The sequence below is a fragment of the Mus pahari genome, chromosome 5, assembly GCF_900095145.1.
Source record: "Mus pahari chromosome 5, PAHARI_EIJ_v1.1, whole genome shotgun sequence".
In the NCBI taxonomy this organism is placed as follows: domain Eukaryota; kingdom Metazoa; phylum Chordata; class Mammalia; order Rodentia; family Muridae; genus Mus; species Mus pahari.
In genome coordinates, this window is record NC_034594.1 from 81887048 (window position 1) to 81909643 (window position 22596).

A 22596-nucleotide genomic window follows, 5' to 3' on the forward strand; every position below is an offset into this window, starting at 1 on the left:
GTAATCTGTTCTCTCTTCCTGTGGCTTCCTTTACATGTTAAAAAGATAAAGTGTGGCTACCTGGGTCTGGCGCCATTCACTTGGTGCCATCTGTGGTTTTGCATGGATCTGTTATTTGTTCTGTTTCATCTCCAGTAGTGTTGTTTGGGGTCTAGAGAGTAGGTTGGTGGATGGGGAGGACAGGGACACTCCTTTGGGTCACGGGCTTTCCAGCTCTTGCTGTATCCTGACACAATGAAAGTAACCAGGCTGTTCCATCAGGCCGGCTTCATGATCCAATCATCTCGTAAGCCAGATATTTCATCAATTTCTGATACTATTACCCACCTGGGGGTGAGGTTCCAACTGGAAATTTGGGGAATGCAAACATCCAGCAAGGTTTACAAGAGTCATGCAGGAGGAGAGGTCTGATTGCTCCACATCCTGGCCTGCAATTGGAAATTTCTATAAAGGACTGAGAACCCTTATCACAGCTGCTACTGATGGGTGGAGTTTGGCGTTGCTTTGTTTCCTAGAAGAGAGCAAGCATAGAAATGGGCTTCAGGGCAAGCTAAAGAAATCAGCAAAAAGATAAAGTATTCTTTGGGGTAATTCGGAGAATTACACTATTAGTCTTCTAACCAATATCCTTGTCACCCCAGCAGTAAACAGGAGAGCAACTGGTCCCAAGTATTTTTAAACATTTAAATGAGCTTGTTTTTTCATTAACAGGAAGTGTTCCACTTCCTTAATGCTGCTTTGAAAAAATAAATGAAAATTCCTGTTCTCTGGGGAAAAACAAAAGCCATAATTAGAGCAATGGCAACTTTGGGCTGGTCTCACTTCTCTTCTAGGAAATGGCTTGTTTTTGTTTTAAGTTATCTGTCTATAAGATGCATTATCTGCTTTTAAAATGACGTATGGCCAATTCAGCACAATGAGTTGCCCCAAATTTCCCTCCAGCTCCCTCAGAGCCCAAACAAACTGATTTTGTGTTTCAGTCCCTATAGGCATATTACAAAGTAATTTTAAATAATTAGCATTGGCCCAAATGTAACATAATTAGAACATTATCTTGGTAACAGAAATAATTCTATAAAGCAGTTGGAAGACTGAAGCATGGCCTTTTTGGAGAATCATTCCACAGTTGTTCTTCATTAGCCTGGGAAGTTGAAAATAAAACAAAAACATATTCAGCTACAGTGTGACAATGAGTGATTCAAAGGAAGCCAGCTGCCCGGGGCAGGGCTCATCTACCCTCCCTGACCCAGCAGCGGTTCTCAGGCTAAATGCTGTAAGATCAGCACTTTACAAGTGAAGCCTAGGGCTTCCTGTGAGGGTTTCAGCAAACTATCCCAACCAGAACTGTGGAATGTATGGATTGCTGGACTGAGCAAGGTCTGTGGGCTCAGTCTCCCCAGTGTGACTTCTAGATATGTCTCTTGATGTGCTCAGAGGCTAAAAGGCTATGCAGGCAGTAAGAACGGTTCATCTGTCAACTCAGGAACTGCTGCTGATCCTTACAAGTTTAAGGCAGAAGAGGAAAGCTGTACAAAAGGCTAACCTGTTCACTAGACCCACAAGATTTCAGCAGAATGACCCATTATCTCAGTGACTGATCCCAAACAGAAACAACAGGGGCTGGGGAGATGATCAACAGGCTATCGTGCCAGCCTGGCAACCTGAGTTCATGTCCCCCAAACCTATACAGAAGTGGACCAGATACAGCTGCACATGTCTGCAATCCCGGCACCCCCATGGCATGGACTGGGATAGAGAGACAGGAGAATTGCCCAGAGGTTCAAGGTCCAGCCAGCCTGGAGTATGCATCTTCAAAAACCAGGTTGAAGGAGCAACACTTGAGAGTGTTCTCTGACCTCCACACATGTGTGTGTGTGTGTGTGTGTGTGTGTGTGTGTCATGCATGCTCCCTAACATGAACACACACAAATCATCAACACATATACATACACAAAATAAATATTTTACAAAGAGAAATATCAGAACAACAGATGGAACTGACATTATCTTAAATAACCAGTGTGTGCTGAGCTGAACAGTAGAATCTGTTCCATGGCTCCGCAAATGTAATCTCAGAGGATTACCAAGGAGTCTTGTCTCCCAGTTACTTGTAGACGGGGAAACCAACAGCCGGACAGGCAAAATGAGCATGATTCCCGTCAAGGTGTCAGACTCCAAGTCCTACCAGATCCACCTAACTCCAAAGTTTATTTTCTTCCCATCACTTCACAGTTGCCTCCCCAACAAATAGAGAGTGCCCTCTAAAAAGCACCTCCCTCGCTCGAGTTCCCAGGAAAACTCAAGATGCCCAGCACATTTTCAGATTAAAAAAAAAAAAACCTACTACATTTTTAGTATTTATATGTTGCAGATGTAGAATCAAACAATTTCTCATTCATCTGAGATCTAGTCTGAACTGGCCATCGCGCTTTGACTAAGCCTAGCCCTAGCCCTGTCTGATGCACTTCCATATGCTCAGTCTGCTCTTCCTTGTGTGGTCATTAACAATTAATTCTTGCCATGGTATTTTCTTGGGCGTGGCAATGAGGAAGTGATCGAAGGGAGGGGTTCACTTGAGTGCAGTCAGGAAAACACCAAGCTTGTCTTTCTTTACGGGTCACTAAGCTGCAATGGGACTGTAAACGCTGGCCTGGCCAGGTACATTTCCACATGCTCCGTGGATTTAGTTCCGAACTTTCCAGGGAGCTGGGGAGACTGCTCGGTGAGTCATGGGCTTGCTGTGCAGGCATGATGACCTAAGTTCTGATTCCTCGCTCCCGTGAAAGCATTGCTGCAGGCACCTATAATCCCAGCACTCACCGGGGCCGAGACAGGCAGATCCCAGGGTTCTTACCCGGACAGTTGTGACCAAAACAGCAAACTTGAGGTTCACTAAAGAGACTAGGTGGAAAGTGATTGAGGAAGACACCCCCATGTCAGCCTTTGGTCTCCACATGTGTACACATGTACATATACCAGAGAGAGGACAGAGAATACAAAGAAAGAGACAAATTGCCAGCATATAAATATATGGAGTCACAGTCAGCTATTGGATGGAACACAGGGCCCCCAATGGAGGAGCTAGAGAAAGTACCCAAGGTGTTATAGGGGGCTGCAACCCTGTAGGTGCAACAACAATATGAACTAACCAGTACCCCCTGAGCTCCTGTCTCTAGCTGCATATGTAGAGCAGAAGATGGCCTAATCGGCCATCATTGGGAAGAGAGGCCCCTTGGTCTTGTAAACTTTATATGACCCAGCACAGGGGAAGGCCAGGGCCAAGTAGTGGGAGTGGGTGGGTAGGGGAGCAGGGGCGCAGAGGGGTGGGTATAGGGAACTTTCGGGATAGCATTTGAAATGTAAATAAAGAAAATAATAATAAATAATAAATAAATAAATATATGGAGTCGTCACCCATGAAACATTTGTTTTGTCGAATCAGTAAGTTTGGGTCCAACCCCCAGGTTCCTTCTAAGAGCGCTTTTGAGACAGTTTAATATTTGTTTTTATTTCTGTGAGTGTTGGGGGAGCTGGGGCATGGTACAGAGTTGAGTTAGTAGGACTCAGCTGCCACCAGTGCTGACTCTGGTGTGTAAACTAGCAGAGATATCAGCTATCCCGACTTGGCAGGCTCCACTTTTTCACCACCTTGAGATCTCTTCTCTCTGGCTGCTGGGCTCTTCCATATTGATTGTGGGGGCCAGGAGACAATCCATAGAAGTCCCTCCCTGCTGGGTCAGCTCACCGCCCAAGATTTTGAATTTGTCAGGGGATTGGAACACAGTCTCATCTGGTTATTAACCGGACTGTTCCTTTCCTTCGGCTTCCGTAACAAATGACCAGACTTAGAGGCTTAAAACAACCCAAATACATTATTTTTCTAGTTCTAGAGCTTAGAAATCGATAACATTTCTCCCTAGGCTGATATCAAGGTGAAGCAATTGCTCTGCCAGCCTGAGGACCCAGCGTGGCCATGTTCCTTCTGCAGGTCTTTCTGAGCTTCTAGAGGCTGTCTTCTATCGTGGTTGGCACCTCCTCCGTCTTCAAAGCTAATGTCACAGCACTTCAACCTCTGCCTCTGCTGTCTTCTCCTCTAGCTCTTCCAGTCCCTCCCTTCACTTCAAAGGACCTTTTGCAGTTACATAGAGGCTGTCCTCAGGATCGCTGGCCATCCCAAGAGCCTTAGTTTAATCTTCTCTTTAGAATTCCATTCACCGGGTGAAAGAGTGAATTAACTGGCTCCAGGAAATAGTGACTGTCCTGCAAGACCTATGTATCTTAGGGGAATAAAATTATTCCAGGCCAGTGAAATGCTTAATGGGTGAGGGCATTTGCCACCAAGGTAGATGACTTGAATTCACTCCTGACTCCTGCCCCTATGCACTGTGGCATGCATGCATACAAAATAAATAGAAGACCAAAACCTGAAAGAGAAAAAAACAAAAAACAAAAAAACTTTGTTGGCCAGGGTAGCATTATTGGGAGGTGGCAGAACCTTTAAAGGTGGGGTCTAATGGGATGTCTTTGGGACACTGAGGGATTCCTCTTAAAGGATACTAAGGGACTCCAAGTCTACCCTCTTTATTTCAGTTTCTGGTCATGAGGTCAGCAGTCCACTCCACCCTGTGTCCCCTGCTCTTGCCACTTTGCCCACCCAGTGGAAGCCTGAACAATGGGTATACCAGAGGGATGGAAGCTCCAAAACTATGTCTCCAAAATAACCCTTTTGTCACATAAGCTATTACACCAAGTACTTGGGTATAGTAACTCAAATGCTAGCACAACAGCAGGCAAAATGGTCAAGATGTCTTATGACCTAGCTCCAAAACACCTGTTTGTATTACCCACCCAGTCAGCACCTTGGCATGAGGCAATGAGTGAATGCTTCGTTTCTTTAACTGCCTTCAGGCTGCCTCGTCTGTGTCCATATAGTCACCTGTGTGACTTTCCAGTAGACAGTAGGCTTACAGGAAGTTGCTGGAAATCAGCCACATGGAAAACTTCAAAGCCTCCTGGCAATGGGCCTCTAGAGCCTGTGAACAAACAATCCTGGAGCCTGCACCTAACAGAGAAACAGCTGATTGGCCCTTACCAGCCAATGGGAAACATACACCTTTGCCTTCTTTCCATTGGGCATCCCCCTCCCCCAGAACTCTTCTCCATGGGCTCCTCCGAGCCCTCCCCAAATTATTCCCTACCTAGCTTGTTGTTTTCCAAGACCCCTTTCCTACTGAGATAGAAGAGGAAAGAAAACCCCAGCCTCCCGCAATATAATCAGCGGATCAAGACCAACAGAAAGATAGAGTGCAGCATCCTAGTAGGTCCCTATCCTCCTACTGCTTCCTACCTCACAAAGACCCAAGACCTTGCTGGGGAGAATTTACCTTGATGTCAAAGGTTAGCCAGTACCCAACCCCCCCAAGCCCCACCCCCACCCCACCCCAAACGCTGAGACCTCTTCCGTGCACCAGTTCATGCCATCTTTTTTGCGCTGATTCTGGACTTTTAATCTAATGAGAGATGCACTTCTCCTGGAATGTTCAACTACATGAGATTCCTTAAATGTCAGGCTGGAGGGTAATGTCATGATTCCCGTTTCAGCCATCTCGGGATTTTTTTTTTTAACTGCACTTTTCAAGGACCCCACCACTGCTTCTGCCCAAATCGTTTCATTCCCACACCAGGTATATTTCTGAATATTAATTGAAAGTCATAAAGCATGCCTCACACAGCGCCTTCCTGTGTGTGAGATTGTGTATATTAACCATTAGTTACCAGGATTAATGTGTGCTAGAATGTCAAACATATGCCAGGAATATTCTGTCATTTTTCAGGGAAATTTTAGCTCTTTAAGCAAAACTTTTATTATTGTTTCTGTTGTTGTTGTTGTTGTTAATCTCTCATATATTACATACTGATTGCAGTTTCCCCCTCCCTCCCACCTTCCCCTCCCCCAGACCCATTCTTCCTGTTTCCCTTTAAAAAGGAACAGACCACCCAGGGTTAGCAACCACGCAGGACATATCAAGATAGAATAAAACTAGGCACATACCCTCATATCAAGGCGGGACAAGGTAACCCAGGAGAAGGAAATAGGCCCCCAAAGTAGACAAAAGATCCAGAGACTGCCCCACTCCCACTGTTAGGGGTCTCACAAGAACACCCCGCTCCACAGAGAGCTTAGGTCAGACCCACACAGGCTCCCTGGTCGTCAGTTCAGTCTCTGTAAGCTCCTAGGAGCCTTGCTTAGTTGACTCTGTGGTTTCTCTTGTGGTATCTTCCACCCTTCCAGTTCCTACAATCCTCCCCCTCTTCTGCAGGATTCCCTGAGCTCTGGCAGTGAGTCTCTTCTGATCATGCAAATCTTTCACCTTGTTTGTTTGTTTGTTTGTTGAGACAGGGTTTCTCTGTGTAGCCCTAGCTGTTCCGCAGCTAGCTCTGTATGGCAGACTGGCCTAGAACTCAGGGATCCCCCTGTCTTCATCTCCGTCCTGTTCTGGGATTAAGAGTGCGCCACCACCCGAAGCTGAGTGAAATTCCTTTTTAAAGGGTTTCTTAAAGAAAACTAACCTCTCTGAAGCGTCATCAAGTGGGGTTTTCCTGTGAGTTGCCCGGGTAAGAACTCTGCCTCGCTGTTTGAAAAACACTTTTATATTATTTGATGATATCTGATCTTTTAAAACAGGTCTCCTCAGGTACCCCTAGGAGGTCTGGACTTCACAAACTGGCTTTAAATCTCCAGCAATCTCTTGCCTTTGCTGTCTAAATGCTGGGATTGCAAGTGTGCATCACCATGCTCGACAGGTAGTGTCTTCAGAGGCCATGGCGAGCCCCCCCCCATAGAAATGGCACCCCATTAAGATATAATTTTTACAGTCTGACTTGCTTCACTGGGAGACAACCAGAAACAACCAATCAACAGTGGAAAACATTCAAACTACAGCATTCCTACTCAAGACTGAAATCTTCACTGGACAGTCTCCTTCATTCCCAGTTTACTTCATTATCAAGCTATGAAGGATAATATCAACTGTATTGGCAGCAGTGATGCCACCACACGTAAACTTCCTGTGATTCTTCCCATTACCTAATTAACATTGTAATTTTTGCCATCACTAATAACCAAGTTGCTATCCACACCTGCCTAATAACTTGACATCAGGAACTGTCTACATCTGCACCTAGCCCTCTACTGTCTCCTATCTCTCAAATATCTCTGCCTAATGTTTGACTACTTTTAGTGTTTGAGTATTTTTCTTCTTACTTTGACAATTTTTGTTCAGCATTGCAACTGTAAAAAATAAATACAGTTGGGGGGCTGGAGAGCTGGCTCAGTGGTAAAGAGCACTGACTGTTCTTCCAGAGATCTGAGTTCAATTGCCAGCAGCTACATGGTGGCTCACATCCATCTGAAACGGAATCCAAAACTCTCTTCTGCTGTGTCTGAAGACAGAGACAGTATACTCACATAAAATAAATGAATACATCTTTAAAAAGAAGAAAGAAAGAACGTACATAAAATATGTAATCCGGGCTGGAGAGATGGCTCAGCAGTTAAGAGCCCTGACTACCCTTCCAGAGGTCCTGAGTTCAATTCCCAGCAACCACATGGTGGCTCACAACCATCTGTCATGGGGTCCTATGCCCTCTTCTGGTGTGTCTGAAGACAGCAACAGTATACTTACGAACATAAATAAAATAAATTTTTTTTTTTTTAAAATATGTAATCCACAAAGCCAGCGAAGCTGCCAGGTAGGAAACAAAGGCCAGCAGTTCACATCACAGTGGTGTTTCAGTTACTTTTCTCATCGCTGTGACCAAACACCTGACAAAATACAACCCAAGAAAGGAGGGTGTGTTTCAGCTCATAGTCTGCAGAGAGTCCACCATGGAGGGGGACAAGTGGCAAAGGAGTCTGACACCAATCATTGGATTGCATCTGCAATCAAGGAGCAGAGAGAGGTGACTCAGCTCCCTTTCTTCAGTCTAGGGCATCAGCCTAGGGGATGGTGCCACCTATAGTTGGATTCCACCCCCACCCCTGTTCCTTAGTTGAACCTCTTTGGAAACACCCTCAAAGACACTCCCAAAGGCGTGCCTCACTAATGCTCTGAATGATTTTTAATCAAGTCAACTTGGCTATTGAATTAACCATCATGCTTGGCAAATGCTGACATTCAGCTCAGAGCAAGACTGTGTGATGTCAGTGGGACTTCATTTCTATAGAATGAAACAGGAAGGTAACCCAGCTTTGATGCATGTGAAAGGTGGGAAATGCTATCAAGGCTAGGGAGCAACCTTCTAGACTACAGCTGTCCTGTAGACCTGGCTGAGCTGGTGGGGATGCTGTGCCTGTGGTCCCCACTGTTGCCATAGGTTACAGAAGGTCACTAAGAACTCAAAATGAGGCAATCCAAACTCTTAACTATTGAGTCATCTCTCCAGGCACTAATAAATCATTTTAAAGAAAATCCCACATATAATTCATCTAAATAACATTTTCATTTGCATCTCCAAAGACAAAGTGATTTAAAAAATACCACAATGTCCTAATCATATATAAATATTAACAACTCTTTGTATCATTGTCAGATAATCATTGTTGAGATGTTCCTAATTCCTTATCAGTAGTTAACGTGTCCAATCTAGACCCAAGTATGACTATAAGTATGATTATAGAGTCATACTTAGCATTGCGTTGGTACTCCCCTTTCAGTAGACTTTGTTTTATATGTCCAAATCCTACATTTTTCTTTTCATTAAAGAATAATGGATCTATGGTTGGAGAGGTGGCTCAGTGGCTAAGAGCACTTATTGTACAACCATGAAGGCCTTAGTTCAGATCCCATCATTTACATAACAAGCCAGCTGTGATCTTTCATGGACCTGAAAACCTAGCAGTCTGGGTAGAGAAGGGGAGCGTGGAGACAGGAGGATGGTTGGGGCTGACAGCTTGGCAGGAAAGACAGAGAACTTCAACTCTGAAGAGAGGTTATGCCTCAAAGGAATACATGCAGAGCTATGGATGAGGGTACCCAACATCCTCTTCTGGCACATATTCACATATTCAAAGGTGCCCACACCTGCACATATAAGTGCACACAGTCCATGTATAGAGCACACACACACACACACACACACACACACACACACACACACAAACACCACATACATACAAACACCCCCTGTCCGTGCACCCACACACAGAGAAAGAAAGAGAGAAGAGAAATGAATGAATGAATAAATATTGTTTTAGATGCCCAACCACAAATGAATAGATAAAGAAAATGAGATCTGTACACATAACAGTTATATTCAGCCATATCATGTATGGCTTGGAACTGGAGATCATGTTCAGTGAAATAAGCCAGACTCACAAAGATAAGTGCAGTGTGCCTCTGTTTTCTTTTCATATGTAGAGTGGGTGGGCAGTCAGAAAGGATGCGAAAGGAAGAGGAGATTAAGACACGGAAACAGAAGTGGGGGAGAAGATGAGGAACGATGAGGGAAATAGGGGTGAATATGATGAAAGTATATTGATGCATGCATGGGACTGTAATAACGGAAATCATTACTTTGTTCAATTAACAAACAGCAAATAAGAACAATAGCCCTGGGTCTTCTGTCTGTCCTCTTTACTTTCCCAGAGTTCTGTAAGAGACTTCTGCTTGCTGTCACCAAGCATATTTCTTGGTCTTCTCTTTTCGTTAATGCTTGTTCCTTCTGTAAATCTTAACAGATATTCTCCTATAAAGAACAACCTTTCCTAAAGCTTTTGTTTCCTTGAGGTATCATTTAGACAGAGAAGGCAGGGAAGCATTTGACTCTCTCCCTTAGTTAGTGTTCAGAATAGTGAACTGCACCTGCCTGAGCCATCTCCTACGATGACTAAGCTCTTTAATGAACACATGGCGTTTTAACCTAAATTGTTTTAATTCACTACATTTTTGAAATCTCTATTTTAATATTTATTTTTATTTTATGCATATACATGTGTCTGAATGTTTGTGTGTATATTATATGCACGCAGTTGCCAACAGAGGCCAGAAGGGTTACCAGATCTCCTGGAACTGGAGTTACAGATGATTGTGAAACACCCGATGCAGGTGCTGGGAACTGAACCTGGGTCTTCTGTGAGGGCTACATGTACCCTTGACCATGAAGCCTTCTCTCCAACCACCTTCCCTACCGCTGCTGCCTCTGCCTCCTCCTCCTTATTAACATTTAGTCTCTTCTTAGCCTATTGGGCTTTCCATATTCCCTCCTGTGTCCTTTAAACACAGCCTTTAATGGTGCCCTTGACTTCTTGTCTAGGAACATGGTCCAGGCTCACATTGTCCATCTCCTGTCTCTGAAGAGAAATCAGTTATTCCTGAGAAGCCTTCATTCCGTGCATTGTGGAACAGATTTAAAGACCTGTGAATATTCTTCATGAGTTGATAACTCATGATCATTATTTTTAGATCTTCTTAGTGAAGAAAACTTAAAAAAATGTATTTAAAGTGATACTATATTAGTTCATATTGATATCTATAAGCCAAATTAAGACAATATTTTTGCCTCTTTTGTGTGTATATACTTACTTGTGCATGTGTGTAGGCATATGTGCTTTTGTTTTTTAAAATATTTTTATGAAATTGTGTTTTACAGCATCTTCTCTCTCTCTCTGTCTCTCTCTCTCTCTCTGTCTCTCTCTCTCTCTCTCTCTCTCACACACACACACACACACACACACACACAGAGTCACTGCTAAACAAGGTCGCTTGAGAAGAGTCTGTGATCTCTCTCACGCTCACTCTGTGATATTTTTCTCCCTGCAGTAATTTTTCACTTACCCATTTATTTTTACAAAAGCAAATAGAGATGTGTGTGCATACATTCATTTTTCCTTTTTCTAAAGAAAGTATAGCTCATTCTGCACAGCACATTCTGTATTTTGGTTGCACTTCAAATGACTCTCACTCTGTGTTGGCACACGGAGCACCTCACTCCTGGTTCCCAACACTCCAGTGCATGTGTGTGATATTCCCTAGCTCATTCAGTGAACTCTCTGCTGTCGAGACATTGGGCTATTCCTGGCTTTTCATACTCCTCAAGATACCAGGAAAGTCCTAGTGTGTGTGTGTCTTTCTTATTTTTGAGAGTATGATTTTTGGAAGGCATTCCCAGTGCTGAGATTGCTGAACCAGAAGGTAATGCATGTAATTTTGCTAGCTATTTCCAAGTTCTCTGAGGCTTGCACTAGATAGCATCCCACCAGCAAAGAGTGTGTTACTCCACTTGTGGGTTTTGCCTCTCCGAGAAGTGAAAAATAGCATCGCAGTGAGGAATTTTTCTACATACACACTGTAAGCCATGTGCTAGGAAGGGATTCCTTTGGATGGGAACCCCATTGGATTGTCAAAGAAGGGAACTTGTTTCCTGGCTGCATTCTATATTGAGAATGGAGCTTTTTTCTTACAGATGGACTTGAATGATTGAATCCTCATTCAGAGTAGTTGGGAAGTGTGAGTTCATGAGGATGGAATAGCCAGCATTCACAAACCAAGATGCTTCAAAGAGCCATCGTAAGCAGTGTATATCATTGCCTGCCAGCAGAGGCATCCATACCATCAAGTACTCAGTGGACAATGTTTAAGGAAACGGAATCTAATACTGGACTCAGAGGCCCATGAAGCTGCAGTGCTCAGTAGCAAAAGGTGAAGCAGAAAGAGACACCATAACTTTGGTCAAAACCACGTGAATTTACTTTGAAAACTCCCATCCCTCCCTGCCTACATAGGAGGAATGTCTGCACCTTGTCTGCATAACCTGTTAGTATTTCAACAATGAAAAACATGTTTGAAAAATGAAGCTGTCAATTCTTTTGTTTACTTCTGATCTAATTTGGCATCGTAACATTAGAAAGTGGGTTTTAAAGTTGTTTTCTAATTATATTTTACGTATCTATTTGTATGAGGGTACACACATGCTCATATGTAGTGGAATTTTCCCCTAATAATTAATTGATTGGATAAGAAAGGTGACAAGAAGTCAATCACTGGGCGAAGAGGAGGTAGGCTTTCCAGGTCAGAGAAAGGAGGAGGAAATGCAGGAGAAAGGAACACCCCTTTTTGGACTTCGAGGGGAGAGCAAAAGGAGGCACAATGTAGGTCAGATACTGTTAGTTCTTGTGGCTGAATTCACCAGAATACACCACTGGAAGATTTCTAACATAGAATAGTTGTTGAGTTTTGAATGATATATCCCACACCCAGCAATTGTGTTATCTGTTGATTGTAAACTAAGATTGTCTAGTGTTCTCCATTTCCCAGCAACTCAGGTGGGCCAGAGGGAAAGAACATAGCTCAAGGAATTTGGCCAGGCTTTGGAATGGGAAGATTGAGCAAGGCCTGAGCTCCAGGGGAAAGGTATTGAGCAGAGCGTGGGCTGGCAAGAGCACAGCCACAGCTGCCCACGGGGACTAAGGGAGCTATCTCAGAGCTCCGGAGAGGCAGAGCCAGCATTGGTGGGAGAGGCGTTAGCTGGGGGAACCTTGCAGTCTTGGTCTCGAGCTATGTATCAGGCTTGATTGTTTTTTTTATAATTTCACAAACCGGGAAAGGGGATAATATTTGAAATGTAAATGCATAAAATATCCAATAAAAATAATAATTTTGCGCGACACTCATATATGTTCCATGCTGCTGTGTGGAGATCAAAGAACAATTTGTGTGAGTCCTTTACTGTATAGGTCCTGGGTATCAAACACAGGATGGTAAGTTTGCTGACAAGTTTCTTTACATACTGGGCCATGTCACTGGGCCAGACTGTGGGTCTTTTCTGTGAGCAGTTACCTTTGCAGAAGCATCCAATGTCATGTTTCACTAAAAGCACACACTTAGGATATGTTTCCCTACAACACTCAGGAATGACCACCTGGGCTGAGAACCATGCCGGTGTCTGGAAGTACAAAGATGACAGCTCATGGCTCTGTCCTTCAAGATAGCAGGCTGGTAAGGAAGCAAATACACCCAAGGAACCTCCTCCATGGACCAGAGAGAGCATATGTAATTGTTCAGTTTGTTTCCATTGGTACAGCTCCCCTCCAGATAGCTGTGTTGAGGTAAAGTCTATACACCATATAACTCACACACTTAAAGGACGGTATGGTCATGGCTCACATGTTCACACAGTTATACAACTAACACTGCCTTTAATCTCAGAAACGTTATCACTCCCAAAGAAGGAATGTACCCACTCTTCTTCAGCTCCCATCCCCTCAGCCTAGCTCAGCCACAACAAATCCTCCTGTTCTCCCTAAATCTATCTGTTCTGCATACTTTATATAAAGAAGTGAAATGACGCACTGTATCACTTTCCAGGACTTTCTTCTCTCAGTGAAAATGATTCTAAAATATGATCAGTTTTTTAGAGCACCTCATTTCACTCTTTCTTACTCCAAGAGCATATTCTATTATATGGATAGAGCACATTTTCTCCTGGTTGTTCTTTCATTGGGTAACATTTTCATGTTGCAAATGTGTTTTTCATCTCAAAATGTGACTATGATGAATTTTATTTACTTATTACACACTAAACACTTGAGCTGTTTCCATTTATATATATATGTGTGTGTGTGTGTGTGTCTGTATGGTGTGCATGTGCACATGTATGTACAGTTGTGGGGGTGAATATACACATGTGTTCAGGCATGTGGGTGCTGGTGATCAACATCAAGTGCAGTCTTCTCTTGTCCTATAACTTACCGTTTCAAATGCTTTAAATGGTATGTGTGTGTGTGTGTGCGCGCGCGCGTGCATATTTACTTGTGTATATGCACACAAGTGTTCGGGGATTCTTTGGAAGAAGGATGTTAGATGCCTTGGAGCAGGAGTTACAGGTGCGTTTGTGAGCTGCTCAGCGTGGGTGCTGATATGCAAGCTCTGGTCCTCTGATGGAGTAGTCAGTGGCCTTAACTGCAGAGCCATTTCCCTGGCTAGCTTGGTTTTGGAGACAGGCTCTTGCCACTGAAGCTGGGTTCACTAACTGGAGATCTGCCTGTCTCTGTCTCCTCCCTCTTCTACCTCTTCTCTCGGGGACAGAGTACACAGTCACGCTTGTGGACTCTGCAAACCCAAAATGGGGCCCTCATACTTAGGTGATAAGCACTTTACCCAGCTCCCTGCTTCTCTTGTCCGGCTGTAGAGGAATGTTGCTGTGAACATACCAGTCCTTACTTTGAGCTGACTAGTTGGAAGTCCTGGATTTTACCTCTTGAAGTCATTCAGGAGCACAGGCATCTATCTCTTTGTATGCCCACTGTTAGCATTCTGTCTAAACTCTACTTCAGTGACATGCAAGGCCTGACCCACTATAAAAGGGGCTGCTTGCCCCCCTCCCCTCTCTCTTGCCTTTCTTTTGTAAGACTTTCGTGGGGAACCCTCCCCACTTTAGTCTCGAGAAGGCGACACCCAAAAACCACGAATAAACCATCTTGATGTAAAAACACAAAGGAAAGAGTGTTAGAAGACCTGAGGGGCGGGTCAGCGGAACATCTGGTTACTGCTCGGACTTGCCCAGGCCTGCTAGGTTCCCAGCCTTAGGCTTCTAAGCTCACAAAACAACTCTCTGGACAAGTTACATGAATCCCAGGCCTTAAATTTCATTTTAAATTTCATTTCCCTTCAATCCCCCCTTTTCTCTACTAAATAATTCTAATCTTAGAATTAGAGTAACAATTCTGTCTCTAACAAAGGCAACTAGTTGATTAATTAAGCAGAGTCCAAAGATTAAGAGTAAAAGCAGAATTAACAGTGACCCAGTGATGGCCGACAACATTGGTCAGCCAGGGGGAGCCTTCTTAACGTGAGATACATGAACCCAGGTTGGGATTTCTTTTACTTATACGGCAGTGGGCATCATCAGCTGCACCGAATAGGGTCCTTTCCACCTCGGCTCCTAGGTTTCCCACTCCATGTCTCCTTACCAGGATAGTGTCTCCTACTTTAAACTGATGTGGCTGGCACCTGTGTATCACCAGCAACATAGGTTTCTTTTAACTGTTCCCAGACCTCCTTTTTTATAATTTCAAGAGCCTATCACATAGATGGGCAGAAGTGCCCCATACATTAATCCAAAGGGTGTTAGACCAAAGGCTCTGGGGGTATTCCGGGCCCTGAATAAGACATAAGGGAGAAGGGCTGTCCAATCTTTTCCACCAGTTTCTAAAGCTAAATTGGTTAGGACTTTTTTTTAGTGTTCTATTCATTCTCTCTACCTGTCCTGAACTCTGGGGTCGGCATACACAATGTAATTTTTAATTTATCCCCAGCTGTCTGGCTAATCCCTAACTTACCTGGGAGACGAAGGCCGGCCCATAAACTGAGTACCTTGGGTATCCCAAACCGAGGAAGAATTTCTTTGAGTATTTTTTTTTTTGGCCACCACATTAGCTCTCTTGGTGGGGAATGCCTCGGCCCACCCTGGAAAAGTGTCTATAAAGACTAAAAGATATTTATTTCCGTACTGGGCTGGTTTTACCTCAGTGAAGTTGGTTTCCCAGTAGGTCTCAGGTCTGTCTTCTTGCAAGCGCCTTCTGCCATGGCGCCTGCTGGACCTGGCGTTGGTGAGCACACAGGCTCGGCAGTTTTTCACTAGGACCTCTACAGCTTTCTTCCACTACAAAGCTGCTTCCATCGGTGAACCAGGTCACTGCTCTTGGCCACGGATGGTCTGTGAGGTCTGGCCAAATTTCAGTTTCTTCTGCCAGTACCTCCTCACATCTGTATAGGGGTTTCGCCGGCTTCAGGCAGTAAGGTAGCAGGGTTGAGGATGGCAGGGGGACTGAAGATCACTCGCTCGTCAGTAGCAAACTCTGATAGTCAGTCAGGCGTTGATCATCCAGTGGTCAGGGGGCTGCCTGATAATACTCTCAAGTGAGTGTAGGGCCACCACGGTGATGTTCTGCCCCATCGTCAGCTTATCAGCATCTTTTACCAATACAGCTGTAGCCTCTATCGCTCGTAGGCAGGGAGGCCATCCACTAGCCACAGAGTCCAGTTTCTTTGATAGGTAAGCTACTGGGCCCTTCCAGAGCCCTAAAGCTTGAGTGAGGCCCGCAGCTACCCCATTCCTTTCGTCAATGTATAGGGTGAAAGGCTTGTTCAGGTCTGGCAGTGCTAGGGCAGGGGCCTGCAGCAGGGCCTTTTTTAGAGTCTCAAAAGCTGATTAATGTTCCTGGGTCGAGGTGAATTCCCTTTTTCTTTGGTTAGAGGGGTAGTGGCAAATCCTGGGACCCAAAGTCTACAGAATCCCGCTGTCCCTAAGAATTTTCTTACCTGGCAAGGGGTGGTCAGGGTCGGGTTCTGCATCACTGTCTGCTTCCTGGCTTTTGTGAGCCATCATTATCCATTCTTCAGGATATATCCCAAGTGGGTCACTTCCGTCCCGCATAACTGTGCCTTTTTAAGCCAAAATCCGATACCCCAACTCACCCAACTCGACCAGGATGTTCTGAGTCCCAAGTTCGCACTCCTTGGGTGTTTTCTATGGGTACAAATTTTGTTCTGTAGGCCCAATCACCAATGTTCTCTCATTTTTTTCTTACTTTACCTAATGGTGTTCGAAGCACTGGAAATTCTGCACCTGTGTTGATCAGGAAGTCTACGGGCGTCTCCTCTACTTTTAATGTTTTCCTAGGCTCAGGGAGGGAGGCCGAGCCCCATCTCCCCTAGTCTTCATCCTCTTCGAGAGATAGCACCTTTACCCCCTGTTTCAATTTTAGGGCATTCACGGGCTCAGTGGCAGTACGCACATTGGTCTCTTTCTAGGTGTGGTCTGTCTCCTCTGGGTCTTCTTGGCCCTTGCTGTTTTCTGTCTCCCAGGTCCCCTAACTGTCTAACCCTACCTCCTTTTTTCCTATCTATCACTGTCTTTTGTCCCTCCTGTCTCCATCTTTTTTCCTCTCTCTTTTCTCTTTCCAGCTTTCTTAACCACATCCCTTATAGTATAATCCTGCAATCCCTCAATCCACTGCAATTTTCTCCTAATGTCTGGGGCCGACTGATCACTGAGGCCCACTGCCCCTCAGACATAAGGTCAAATGGGGTGCATCTCCTGTAAGCCTCCATGAGCCTCTCCAAAAAGACCGAGGAGGGCTCAGTTGTCCCCTGCATAACTTCTCTTACCTTAGCCAAATTTGTAGGCCTGCGAACAGTGCCTCTCAGCCCCACTACTAGAACCCTGTGGTAGTTGGGCAGCCGTTCCCTACCTTGTGCGGTGTTATAATCCAAAGGGGGGGGGGATAGAGGGAATCCTTCATCTATTTCAGCCGATGTCTGAACAGGGTGTCCACCACCATCCCAGACATTTTTCCGGGCTTCTTGGAGGATTTTCTCTCTCTCCTCTGTGGTGAACAGGGTCTGCAAAAGCTACTGAGAGTCATCTCAAGTTGGCTGATGTGAATACATCAGCAATTTGACCAGGCCTGTTAGTCCTGTGGGGTTCTCTGAAAAAGGAGGGTGCTTAACTTTAAATTGTTCTGGTTGGCCAAGGAGCTAGAGTGGCTCCCCGCCGGCTCATTGTTTCTGATGAGGGGTTCCTGCCTTTTAATTATTTTTTTAATAAGGTCCCACATAACTGGGGTAGTCAATAGTCATCTCATCCTCGGATGAGTGGGCATTAACCAGCCTTTTGTTCAGCAAGGCCAAATCAAATTCATGATAACAAATTTGCAAAGATCTGGATGCCAAGGAATCCATCTGCTGTTCTATAAAACCAGTAATTCCATTAAAAATAAAAGGCCCCAAAGTTATTAATCTGGAGCTCCAACTTAAGTTTATGTAACTGTTGAATTCATTTTTTACTACACCTAATTTATATAAAAGCAACATTTTTCTTGCAGAGTCAGGTGCCACCTTTTTTAGCAGTCAGCAAATCAAGTGCTCTATATGACCAATATAAATAAGAATTTTTGCAACCTATTTGTGTCTTTTGAGATGACATTTAAGACCTTAAGATGAGATCTTCGCCAATTAACATCTCCTGGAAGCTTTTGGAAATGAAATTTTTTGAAGGAAATTAATTTTCTGCTCTTAAATTTTTTTATACCACAACTTTTTAGTATAACTAAAACCCTAAATATTATAAAGACATTGCCTCTGAATCTTTGGAGCAACACTACTTCCCAAAACTTTAGAGCTCATTGTGTAAGAGCAAATATTTGAAGCAAACTCTTTTTAGAGGCATTAACTGTCTTGCCCTCTTGCTCTCTTGCTGCCTCTCTCTCCCCATTCCCTTCTCCCCTCCCTCCACATGGTCATGGCCAGCCTCTACTTCTCTATTCTCTCCCTCTCTCTGCCTCTACTACCCTCTTAACTCCCCTTTCCATGCCCTGAATAAACTCTATTCTATATCATATTCTAATAAACTCTATTCTATACTATACCGTCATGTGGCTGGTCCCTCAGGGGAAAGGGATGCCTTGGCATGGGCCCCTGCTGTGGCACCCCTTTCCCCATACCTCACCACATCCCCATAGAACATATCTTATACCTCTATATCTTTTTATAAACACATCATCTGGTGCGGTGACTCAGATCTAGAAACTCAACAGGTTTGTATCCCACCTCAGCTACCATAACAGGAGATCCTGGGTCACTAACCTAGATCTGGTAAGCTCCTCCATCCCCCACGGGTCAGAGCAACCTTCCTGCATAGACCCAGGGATTTCTTGAGCTCGGAGCTACCCCTATACTGCCCTGACCCTCGATTTAGGACTTTTCCCCTTGGGTGAGATTTCCCTCGCCTTGGCGACAGATTTTTCTTGCAGCTGAGAATTCCAGGCCAGGCCTGGACAACTGCTTTCTGGCTCAGCAGCTCCGGCTCTGAGCATGACTTCTCCCTCCTCCCTCACTCATTTGCAGCCTGCTGAAGCCTGAAAAGCAGGTCTGGCTCCGCCCCCTGCCAGAGACTCTGCTGCCCTTGGCTCTGCGTCCTTCTCACCAGACCAGCAATAGTGCTCGGCTCCCTCAGCCAGTTTGTGCTCCACCAGTCCCTGCTTGTGTTTCCACCTCCTCACCTTCCTACACACGCGAGGAACCCCCCTTCCTTTCTCACTTTCTTGCTTTCTCTCTTTCTCCCTCTCTTTCTCTTTCCCTCTCTGCCAGGGACTTAAAGTAAAGTAAAGTAAAGTAAAGTAAAGTAAAGTAAAGTAAAGTAAAGTAAAGTAAAGGCAAGGCTAGTGGTGCCGTGCACCCCAAGCATGTTACTAACTTTGGGTGCTTTATTTTCCCCCGCCCACTGTGGACTCTGACACTGGGCTGTGACTTCTGGCTGTTAGAAGGAAGTCCCACCCGGCAGTGACACCCGCCACAACCGGAGGACTCCCCGACCTGCAGCCTGCGGTGCCTCTGCCTCAGCCGCTGCTGGCCCATAACTTGCTTCTGCCCCCACCCACTGGACCCGGGGCAGCAACCTGTGAGCTGGCCACAGCGCTGCACAGCTACAGTCACCGAGCCCGCAATGTGCTTTCTCTGGGCTGAGGGGTTAGCATCTCAATGCCCCAGTCCTTATGACCAGTCTCTGGCTGACCTACAAATTAAGACTTAAACCCTTGGGTAACTTCCCTTCTTGAGGGCAGTTCATAAATCCCTCGAGCTCTTGCAGCCAGCCCCAAATTCCTGGTACTAGATTGAACTGCTTTCTGGCAATTTCCGGGAAATTGCTGCTGTAGCCCCTAGTTATTCAAGTGATGACCTGAATTTCTAGCTTGGCTGTACACTGACCCACTACTGAACTCTTTTCGGGATGCCGGTACAAATAGTTCAGTAACATCCCCATAACCCAATGGGTGCCGCAATGTATTTGAACATATTATATTTTAAGGGATCTTCACATATACTGCCAGCGGTCTGGTAAATGAAAAAAAGGCCCAAATGCTTTCCTATTCATGCTCCCACACCCGGGCCTGCTCTCACAGCTTGCATGCTCAGTTTGTGTCACAGGCCTGAACCTGCCTGGACAAACTCATTTTCTGTCAACACGATCTTATGCCAGCTTTCTTATTCTGCTCCTAGCCATATGTCTTTTTGCTAATACAACAATGTATGTTTCTCTACTACACAACCTGTCAAAATTACTAAAGATTTTCATTCCTATCCTGTCTTTATATAATTTTTACTACTGTCATTAAATTCTATTCAGTTATAACCAATCTATATAGCCCTCGATCCTGTCAGAAGTTTTTTTAATTATTAAGTTTATGACAGACAGAATTCCCTTAACAGTTGGCCTAGGATGGTAGATGGTCTCAGAAGATGTGGACACAGCTACGGTATACTGCCTAGACTGTGATGATAATCACTGAAAAAACGCAGTAGACAAAATCAAATACTTAGTCAAATAACTTAGCTAAACAAAGGTAAGTCATTTCTAATGCCACACGTGTCCATTCAACAGAGAAAAAGCCCTGCATCTTCTTCCATTGAAAGCCAGACTGACTGCCCAAGTTGCCATGGAGACCATGGAGAACACAAGGAACTGTTGGCTAATGGACTCTGTCATTTTTTAAAACAATATAACTGGTAGAATTTTTGTTTATTTCTCAGACTTCTGACTACATTGACAGCTAAGGCACAGATATAATCTGTTCCTCCCTTACCTTCTTCTTGCTATGCCACTCTCCTAACATTATCTGAGTTCCTATAAGTTTGCCTAACTCTAATAAAACATTCCACTATACGATCCAACTCTTTAATCTTGTTCCTTCTGCTCCACAAAAGCTCATCTTAAAGACTGTTCATGTGGTTAACTCATGTTGTTATCTCTTTTGTAAACTTATAAGCTACAGGAAACCACTCAGATCTACCTCTCATGAACCAATAGGCTTCATCCAGATTAAGTACATCTGCCCCAAAGCCCCTATTCCAAAGGGTGGGATTCCTCTGGGTTTCAAATGTATATCTTAAGAAAAAATTTTCTTTCTCCCAAACTACTTAATCTTATTCCCTACCAATAATAATAATAATAATAATAATAATAATAATAATAATAATAATAATTTTCAGCGTGTAATGATAAAAAGATAAAGAGATATATGTTCTATGGGGTGTGGTGAGTTATGGGGGGAAGGGGATGTCTCAGCCGCCCTATGCCAAGGCATCCCTTCCTCCTGAGGCCACAGGATAGTATAGTATAGAACAGAGTTTATTCAGGGCATGGGGAGGGGAGTTAAGAGGGTAGTAGAGGCAGAGAGAGGGAGAGAGAGAGAAATAGAGGCCGGCCATGACCACGTGGAGGGAGGGAAGAAGGGAATGGGGAGAGAGGGGGAATAAGAGAGCAAGAGGGCAGGAGAGAGAGGGGGCACGCAGTCCTTTTATACTGGGTCAGGCCTCCCTGGCTGTTGCCAGGTAACTGTGGGGTGGAGTTTAGACAGATTTCTAACATTCACCATCAAGCACAGCAGCAGAGAATTTGTAAGGTTTCAGCCTCTTGTTCAGAATGTACACAGCATGGATTTCCTGTGTTTTGGAACTGGGAAGACCCAATGCAGGCATTGCCCACACATGGTTATAACATGAAGATATCCAATCCATGTTCCTCATCCACATATATGACCTTTTGAAACTCCCCACTAGTTGCTGCCACACAAAAAGACAAAATGTGTTTAGCTTAGTACCAGCTGCTCTCGGTGCTTGTGCCTACATTTGCTTAATGGCAGGTTCCAATATTTCGCCAGGAATAAACACCATCTTGCCTGCCCTCCTCAGATTTTACCTGTCCCTGACTTTCATACATCAGCCCATCTGAAGATGAGCCTTTTCTTTTGGTGCCTGGGCTCTTTCAGGAGACTGGCTCCCAGCCCCCACACTCCCCGACTGCTCTCACTATCTCAGAGTTTCTCAGAGTGTTAAGGCTGCAGGGCTTCCTCTCAAGGCTCTCTAAGCTTCTTTTATTATCCCTTTCTCAGTAGAAAGATCATTTCCCGGATAGAGAACAAAAGCCCCATTGAGTAGTTCTGAGTGGCTCCCTGTTAGGTATTTACAAGCTACTTCCCTCCTGCCTATGAGTTGTCTTCCTGGTTTCTGACTCCGGTGGGAAAATAAAGTCCTTTAGGTTGGTCTCAACATCTTTCAAGTCCTGATCAAGAGAGCTTCCTGAAGTGGTTCTTAGGGGTCCAGTCCCCCTTTCTGTGCTTTTGCATGTAAGACCTCAGACACTACACATCTTAGAGTCATTTCTGGATGCTAATGGAATCTCCTTGCTTCTCTTTGGAGAGCTCTAGGAATTGTCTAACTGCTGTCTCTTCTCTGCTTACCCCACTTTTCTCCTATCCTTTCCTTCCACCCAGCTCTGTGGAAGGAAACCAGCCACATGCCTCAAGTGCTCCACTCCATCTCCAAACAGGATGAGGAATACTTTTGTAATCATCAAGGCAACGTAGTTCTGGTTAGAGCAGGGAAGATGGTGGCCTAAAAATCATGAAGAAATTCTTTTTTAAAGATCTTCACCATCTCTAGAAGTTCACCCCTACAGCCTACTGCGATGCAGCTGAGAGCTTAGTCACCTTAGACACAAACAGTGAGGCCTCCTTCCCCTCAGCTCTGTGAATTCTCG